Source organism: Zingiber officinale, chromosome 6B (genome assembly GCF_018446385.1).
Source record: "Zingiber officinale cultivar Zhangliang chromosome 6B, Zo_v1.1, whole genome shotgun sequence".
Taxonomy (NCBI): Eukaryota; Viridiplantae; Streptophyta; class Magnoliopsida; order Zingiberales; family Zingiberaceae; genus Zingiber; species Zingiber officinale.
Genome location: NC_055996.1, coordinates 49,462,959 through 49,472,931, shown reverse-complemented (window position 1 = coordinate 49,472,931; position 9,973 = coordinate 49,462,959).

The window sequence follows — 9,973 nt, the reverse complement described above, 5'->3', positions numbered from 1 at the left end:
ATAGCGATGAATGTGGCTGGTGGCGTTCATAGGCCACAAACCACAGAGGAGCTGGTGAGTAGTGCTCTGACCACCGAGCATTATCAGCGCAGCATCACCCAGCAGAAGCAGGTTTCCATCGAGCCCAAGGGACAGACTGGCTCTGGTACTCAGCAGAAACTACAGGGACATAGCTCCAACTGGAAAGGGAAACGCAAGGCAAGCAGTGACCCAAAAGGAGGGCCAGCTGGGAAACATTTTAGAAATCCCAAGTGTGCTACGTGTGGGAAACATCATCCAGGAGTTTGCCGCAAGGGTACGCGAGGTTGTTTTGAATGTGGACAGGAAGGGCACATGGCTAAGCAGTGCCCGAACAAGAACAGTCTCCCTCAACCTCAGCCAATGCAGTATGGAGCTCAGCCAGCGCAGCTACACCAGATGTATGCTGTCTTAGATGGTCCACAGATCAGTCAGGGCAGATTAGAAGCCCCCACAGCTACCACGAATGCCAGAATTTTCTCACTGACCAGAGAGGATGCAGCAAATGCCTCGACAGTTGTCACAGGTCAGATCAGTATTTTACAGCATGATGCAACTGTCTTATTCGATACTGGGGCAACCCACTCCTATGTTTCCAGGGCATTTGCCGAGAAATTAGCAACACCTCCAGAGTTGTTCAATAGTCAGTTTCTGACAACACTACCCTCGGGAGACATCATGGCATCTACGCACTGGCTCAGAGCAGTGCCAGTCATAATAGCAGACAGAGAACTTTTTGGTGATCTAATAGTGCTAGAGATGACTGACTATGATGTCATCCTTGGAATGGATTTTCTGATCCGATACGGCGCTTCAATAGAGTGCCGTAAACAGAAGGTCATATTCCAACCTGAAGCAGGAGTACAGTTTGAGTACATGGGAGAACCAAAGAGAAAAGCCAGGAAGTTTCTCTCAGCATTGAAAGCGCAACAGCTATTAGATTCAGGATGCATGGGATTTTTAGCAAATGTAGTCAACACCAGCCAGGACAAGAACCAACAGTTATCAGAGGTTCGAGTCGTTTGTGACTACCCAGCAGTCTTCCCCGATGAGCTACCAAGCTTAGCACCAGACAGGGAGATTGAATTTGAAATAGAGCTTATTCCCGGCACAAATCCAATTTCCAAGGCACCGTACCGCATGGCTCCAGCAGAGCTGAAGGAACTTCAGGAGCAATTACAGGAGCTTCTTGACATGGGTTTTATACGCCCTAGTCACTCACCATGGGGAGCACCTGTGTTGTTCGTGAAGAAGAAGGATGGAAGCATGCGACTATGCATAGACTACCGTGCCTTGAACCAGGTCACAATTAAAAACAGGTACCCTCTTCCCAGGATAGATGACCTGTTTGATCAGCTAAAGGGAGCTACAGTGTTCTCTAAGATTGACCTCAGATCAGGATATCATCAGGTTAGAGTCAAGAAAGATGATATACCTAAAACGGCTTTCAGAACCAGATACGGACATTACGAGTTCGTAGTCATGCCTTTCGGCGTGACAAATGCTCCAGCTACTTTCATGGACCTCATGAACAGAGTATTCAGGGAATACTTAGACAAGTTTGTCATCGTGTTCATTGATGACATTCTTATCTATTCAGGTACTCAGGAGGACCACGCAGAGCATCTGAAAACAGTTTTGCAGATCCTTCAGCAAAACCAGTTGTACGCCAAATTCACGAAATGTGAATTTTGGCTAGACCAAGTAGCTTTCCTAGGTCACATCATCTCCAAGGATGGTGTTATGGTAGATCCCAGCAAGATAGAAGCAGTAAGTAACTGGAAGAGACCCAGGAACGCTAGTGAAATCAGAAGCTTTCTGGGATTAGCAGGCTACTACAGGAAATTTGTAGAGGACTTCTCCAGGATAGCCTCCCCACTGACAGTTCTCACCAGGAAGAACAGAAAGTTTCAGTGGTCGGAAGATTGCGAGAACAGTTTCAGCGAGCTAAAACGAAGATTGACCAGTGCGCCTGTTCTGACCCTACCAGAGAACGCAGATAGCTTTGATATATATAGTGATGCCTCAAAGTTGGGACTAGGAGCAGTGCTGATGCAAAATGGCAAGGTGATCGCCTATGCCTCCAGACAACTCAAGGATTATGAGAAGAATTACCCTACTCATGACCTTGAGCTTGCAGCAGTAGTGTTCGCCCTCAAAATTTGGAGACATTACTTATATGGAGCTCAGTGCAGAGTATATACAGATCATCAGAGTCTGAAATACTTCTTCACTCAGAAGGATTTGAACATGCGACAGCGCAGATGGCTTGAACTGGTCAAGGACTACGACGTAGACATCCTCTACCACCCAGGGAAAGCCAATAAGGTAGCTGATGCACTTAGCAGAAAATCCAGTGCTACCTTATTATCGCTTACAGCCATGTCACCGCCCTTACAAAAGGAGATCGTAAATTTCGGTCTCGAAATTATCATGGGACAGCTCTCTACTATGACCTTAGAGTCTACCCTGCTTAGTGATATTCAGTCAGCTCAGGAGCAAGACCCTGAAATCCAGAAAATCAAGCAAGGGTTAGCAGAATCAGAAAGTGGAGAGTTCAGAGTGTCCGCCAGTGGGGTAGTGTACTGTGGTGATAGACTCTGTGTTCCAGATCAGGAGGAACTACGGAGACAGATTTTAGATGAGGCTCACAGGACTCCCTATGCGATGCATCCAGGCTCCACCAAAATGTATCAAGACCTGAAGAAACGTTTTTGGTGGCACGGGATGAAGCGAGATATCGCCAGATAGTCGGCATCTGTCTAACTTGTCGGAGGGTTAAGGCGTAACATCGGCGACCGTGAGGAGTTCGCCGATCCAGTTCCGAATGGAAGTGGGAGGATATCTCTATGGACTTCATAGTGGGGTTACCCAGAACCACGAATGGTTTTGATGCCATTTGGGTAATAGTCGACAGGTTGACTAAATCAGCCCACTTCTTAGCTATCAGAATATCCTATTCCATGGAGCAACTAGCTCAGTTGTATCTCAAGGAGATAGTCAGGCTGCATGGAGTCCCACGAACCATTATATCAGACAGAGACAGCAGATTTACATCACACTTCTGGAAGTGTGTGCAGTCAGCTATGGGCACCCAGTTAAAATTCAGCACAGCCTTCCATCCTCAGACAGATGGTCAGACGGAGCGAGTGAATCAGGTACTCGAAGATATGCTCCGAGCTTGTGCCCTAGATTTTAAGGGAAGTTGGTGCAAATATCTGAGTCTAGCAGAATTTGCATACAACAACAGTTATCAGGCCACTATCGGCATGGCACCTTATGAGGCACTCTATGGGCGGAGGTGCAGATCACCAATCTGCTGGTATGAGAGTGGTGAACAGAAGGAACTAGAGCTTCAGACAGATCTAGTAGTAGATACCACAGCAGCCATACAGCAGATTCGCCAGAGGATAGAGACAGCACAGAGCCGTCAGAAGAGCTATGCTGATACACGACGCAGACCCCTAGAGTTTTCAGTTGGGGATACAGTTTTCCTCAGAGTAGCTCCCATGAAGGGAGTCATGCGTTTCGGGAAGAAGGGCAAGCTAGCTCCCAGATATGTGGGACCATACCTTATCACGAAGAGAGTGGGCAAGGTAGCATATGAGCTAGAGCTACCTCAGGAGATGTCGGTTGTCCACAACGTATTTCATGTCTCCATGCTGAAGAAGCATATTCCAGACGCCACCCAAGTGATTGAGCCCCAGTTGGTACAGGTCCGTGATGATCTCAGCTATGACAGTCGGCCTATTCAGATAATAGACCGAGCAGTAAAGAAATTACGGAACAAGGAAGTACCATTAGTCAAAGTCAGCTGGCAAAATCACACGAAGAGGCGACTTGGGAGACAGAGGCCAGCATGAGACAGAAGTACCCAGAATTGTTTTAAGTTCGGGGACGAACTTTTTATAAGGTATGGGGGATTGTAAAGCCCGAAAAATTCCCAAATTTATTTTAGAATTATTCTATGATTTTTCTGGAATTATTAGATATTTTTCCGGAATTTTCCGAGTAGCGGAAGTAGCAAAAACAAATAGGTCGCAAACTAGCTTAGGCGGGAATCGAACCCGAGACCTATGGTGAAAGGGATAATGTTAGTAACCAGTTGAACCCAGCAGGGCCGTGCTGAAAGGAAGGAGAACCAAATATATTTATATTAGAGTTGGGTTCATTAAACCACTTAATATAAATAATAAACTTAAGTGGGGTTTGGTTTATTTTGGTTCGGCACCTCTTCACCTCACGCCACTTTCTCTTCCAAAACCTCACCGCCGCCTCTCCCTTCTTCTCCTCTTCCTCACGCACGGCACACCAAGGCAAGGGTCCATAGGATCATCTTCCGGCGACGACTCCAACACGAAAGGGGTTCTTCTCCGCGAGAGGAACGCGAAGACGTAAGCGGTTCGTCGAGCGGACAGTTTTCCGGAAACACCTAGCGAATAGAATCGTAAGAAAACCTTACGATTGAGGTAAGAAACCCCTCACCTGCAGTATAATTGCTTTCGCTTGTTAGTTTTAGCGTTAGTTTAGTAATCCTACAGTTTTCAGATTTAGGGTGTGTGGTTAGTGCACACCAAGCATTCGATAGAATGCCTAATCCATAAGGATGCATCAGTAGGCGTCCTAACAGCATGTAAAATGTATTAGAAACATTTTATTCAATTAATTACCAGATATAACAGCTATATGGATCAGATATCCATTTGGGTGGGCTCCCACAGTAGCCTCTAGGTTCAGATAACCTAGCTCTAGGTTCAGATAACCTAGAACAGCAAAGTAAAATAAAACAGTATTCAGTATTTTACTTTTAGTCAGTTGGCTCTGTACTTGGATCAGATATCCATGGGCTGGACTCCCACAGTCGTCCCTAGGTTCAGATAACCTAGTAACTCTATTGGATTCGAACTTGCAATCCCGGATCTTGTAGGGACGCCGCACAGTGAAAGTACAGTTGCCAGGGCCCCAGAAGCATGTTTAGTATTTTCATCTATTATTATATATAGTTTTCCAAATATACAATCGTTGATGGAATTACTAACACAGTTTCCGTTTCAGTTATTACCTCAGTTAAGCTTCATGATTTGAGTTCATGACCAGCTAGATGCATATGCTTAGTTTCAGTAATTGTTTGTATGCCATGATCAGTTCAGTACATGTTTGTATGCCATGCCATATTGCCATGCTCAGTTCAGCTTTTAAATAGCATGATTTTAAAACATATTTGCATCGCATGCATGATTTAGTGAGGTAGATGGTTTCTTACTAAGCTTTGTGGCTTACAGATACTATTTTCCTTATACTGCAGATACAGGTAAAAGGAAAATGGACTAGCAGTGGAGGCTGGAGGTCAATGCGAAGATGGTGTGTGTGTGGAACTGGAATAAAAGGTCTTAGGGATCTAACAAACTTAAAGAATGCAATAGAACTTTTAGTATCTTTAATTTCATGCACTTTTAGTTGTGTAATGCCATGAATCAGCAAACTATGCATTTTGTTAAGTTAGATTGCTAATTTTATGTCCTTAGAGTGTTTGCATGTAGTGGGAAATCCATATGTGAGATTTTGGGCACACTCAAGTGATGAAATCAGAGTTCTGATTGCGAAATCAGAAACTAGGATCGATCCATGGATCGATCCGGGGCTCCGGGATCGATCAATGGATCGATTGGGAAGTGTACACGCGAACAGAAGAGTCCTGGATCGATCACCCGATCGATCCAGCAAATTCTGTCGCGAACAGTAGGACTCTGAATCGATCACTTGATCGATTGAGTCAAGTTGGATCGATCGGTCGATCGATCCAATTAAATGCCCGTGCACAGAAGCACGCGGGATCGATCACTGGATCGATCCAATTAAATGCCCGTGCACAGAAGCACGCGGGATCGATCGCTGGATCGATCTATGAACCTGGATCGATCAGCCGATCGATCCAGATTATCACCCAAACACAGTAGCAGGCTGGATCGATCCATGGATCGATCCATCAGTGAGAAATTGACCCAGTTCAGTCGGGATCGATTGGAAAAGTTCAGTTGCGACCAAGGAACTTAGCAGATCAGCTTCTAGTCCATAGGGGATGTAGGATATACCTGGTATCCCTTAGATTACATTCTTCAGCACACGTAGAACCCAGAGTGATTATCAGTTAGCAACAAAAGTTTAAATTAGATCAGTTTTCCGCACAGTCAGTACAGCAGTATTGTAGCGATTCGCCTTACAGCCTAGTCAGTAGAAGGCGGGTCGTTACAGAACTCCACTGTAGCTTTTTTCTGAATTGTGAATTCTATTTTATGCCCCGTGCAAATTTTGCTGTCAAGCCTACTTTTTTTTTCTTGCTTTCTGTTATAGGTACACTTGAATGTTGTTGCTACCTTCATTGGTATAGTAGGGCTGACTATAGCTGCTGGTGTTCTAGTAGTCCTGCTGGTTTGGTAAGCAACATTCTTCTCCACTTTATGATAACATTTTGTAATTCTCATTTGTCCTCCCTGTATGTTTCAGATACTTTACTGGACATACAAAGAACCCAGATGGATTTCTTCAATTCATAAAGGGACAGACAGGTATAAAAACTATTGTAAATGGAGCCATCAAATCTTGGCAGTCGTAGTATATGGTTTTGTACTACATGACAAATTTCATCTAGAGCACACATTTATTCTCCTTTCATCATCTCTTCATGTGTAAAGCTATATAATATATTTTTATGAATCTTGATAGGTAACAATAGTGGTTGTTGTAGCGGCTGAAGTTTACCTTAATGTGTGTATATAGTCTTTTTTACAAACTAAACTATATCATTTGTATTTTGTTATGTCTAAATTTGTTATTTTCTTTCGATAATCAGTTTAGCTGCTTCAATTGTGTTGGTTGAACTCAAAGCATGTTATTTTCTTTGATGAGGTTCATTTCCTTTTGTTTTGTGGAAGTTGTGGAATGGTGTTGTAGGTGGGGAGGAGCACCTTTTTAATACAACCTTTTTAATTTGATATGAGTTTTTGTTAAATAATTTTTTCATTATATATTGAAATATGTTGATAGAATATAATTTGGTGGTTCTATTGAAGGTTGCTATTGAAGGTTCGAGCAAATGTCTTTTGTCGCTTGAAGCAAATGCCTTTTGTCATTTGGAGCACATGTCTTTTGTCATTTGGAAGTTCCAGGTGCTGAAGTTTTGGTATCTGTTTATATTTTGGGTTAAGTTTCTAATATATATATATATATATGCATTTTGCCAAAAAAAAATTCTGAAAGACATCTAAAGATTCTTGTCAAAAGTTTAGTTTTTTTCTATAGTTGTTAATTCCTGTCAAAGTTTTGACCATTGAACTGTGGTAGAGGATTGATACTTATCAGCATATAAATAATATGTAATGCATTAATTGTATGTCAAATTTGTAGTATTCACTCTTTTCTTTTGCTAGATGTCCGGAAAAGCAGAGGAAGGAATCCTTTTGGCTCCTAACAGTTAATCGCAAGCTTAGTGCCATGAATAAACTGTTAATGGAAGAAAATGATCGGCTGCAAAAGCAGGTGTCTGAACTTGTTTATCAGAATGGCCATATACGCCAGCAAGTGCAAAATGTATGCATGCTTAAACTAAGCTTATCATACTTTCTGAAGTGCCTATCACAAAAAAAATGCAATGTTCTTGTTTGAATTATTTTCTTATTGTATTTGTTATCGTATCTACCAAATATTTTCATCTTTTCACTCCATCTAGTACAAGAACTAAATATGTTATCTATCTGTTTCGACTTGGATAGGTAGTTCCTCATAGCTGCTGTTATTTTGGCAATCCATTATGAACAATAATGTAATTTTATCGGTTTAGGTCCCATGGTGTATGGCTGCTTGTACTACGCGAAGTCCTACCAGAAGACCCTCGCCACTTTGAACTTCGCAGGTCCAAATCGTCCTCATCTTCTACTGCTTGCTGATTTTTTCCCCCTTTGATGAAGTGTCTTCTTTCTAATTAGAAAAGCTTGGACCAGTTGAAGTTTCTGTGTAGGTACGGATGTGGGCACATTGATTTAATCCTGTGATTAGGTTCAGAATAGATAATTAACATAACATTTCTTCCACTGATACTGTCTTTATCTAATTATTTTGTGTTGCTAACAATGTGGTGCAACCGTGGAACTATCTATGCTAGTGTTGTCTTCTAAAATAGTTCGTGTATTGTCGTTAATGTTGTTCTAAGGAAAGAATTTATCTCACAATTCATTGTTTACTTAACATTTTGTTCCTTACATTTCGCTAAGTTAGTTTGCTAAAACAAAAGAACACTTCATAAGAATGTTTTCCTTATTTTCTCCTCCTTGGTAATATTTTAAGAACTATTGGCAATGCACTTATTGAGATTGTTTTCATGTCTAATTTGAATATTTTGATCTCTGAGTGTCTGGAATGAGAAGATTAAGTTCATAATGTTATGAATGGAGTGAACTATTGGCAATGACACTGCTTGAACAAGAAGCAATTTTTGTTCAGTGGAGTTGAGGGAGAGTTTTATTTTTACTGTATTCATCTATTTATTTTAGTCTTAAAGTTCTCCTGGTTAATGAAGTTAGAATGATTAGTTACCATATGAATGCATACTAATGATCTTCATTTTTGTTGAGTCTCATTAATGATCACTTCCATTCAATAACATAACCAGAAATTGATATATGGAGTGTTGGAGTTATACTCTATATCTTACTGTGTGGAGTTCCATCATTTTGGGCTGGTAAGCTTTCTATCAATAAATCCATTTTGCACATTTCATTATTTGTTCTACCACTTTCTACAAATAAGTTACTTATTGTCTACTGTAAGCTTTCCATGAATAAATCTATTCTTTATTAGTTCTATCACTTTATGCTAATAAGATACTTATTGTCTATTAATTAATACACTTTTTGTATTTCTTCAGATACATTTTCTATCTAACGAGCTATGATTTTTTAATTGCAGAAACTGAACAGGGAGTTGCTCAAGCAATTCATAGGGGCGTAATAGATTTCAAACGGGAACCATGGCCTAGTATTTCTGACAGTGCTAAAAATTTAGTTCGATTGATGTTGGAACCTGATCCCAAGCTTCGGTTAACTGCAAAGCAAGTGCTTGGTATGTTTACACTGTATGCTATTTGTTAATATAACTTCAATGGAAGTGTCCCTAACATTTGATAATTTGAGAATTGAGATCATTTTCATTATCTGGGATGGTATCCATATTTCTTTAGCTTGTCATCCTGTTCTTGGGTTTTATACTTGGTGTTGTTTTCTTTCTTATGTCGAACTGATGCTTATACATTTTTTCCCCATACAGAGCATCATTGGCTTCAGAATGCAAAGAAAGCCTCAAATGTACCTCTTGGTGATGTTGTCAAGTCAAGACTTAAACAATTTTCACGATGAACAGATTCAAAAGGAGAGCTTTAAGGGTTTGTCTCACTGCAATTAGTAGTTAAATGGGATGTTTTTGATTGCAGAGTATAACTTGGTTTGGTTGATTATTCATTAGGTTATTGCTGATCACTTATCTACTGAAGAAGTGGAAGACATTAAAGAGATGTTCAAGATGATGGATGCTGACAATGATGGCATGCATTGTATCCCATGATGAACTCAAAATTGGGCTCGCTAAATTTGGTTCACATCTGGTGGTGTCTGAAGTGCAGATGCTTATTGAAGCAGTGAGTATATTAGTTAAATTGATTTGGATTGAAAATGGATTAATTAGTTAAATTGCAACTATGAGCTAGAGCAGATATTTGGAAAAAATTGCATCTTTACCATTTCCAGCTTTCACAATTGCATCTTTACCATTTCCAGCTTTCAAAATTGCATCTTTACTAATATATTATTTATGTGTTTTTACAGTTTACAAATCTCAAGTATTCCAGAGTTGAAATTGATGAAGTGCAGTTCGAGTGGGCTGAATGCATGCTAGATTACATTTGAAG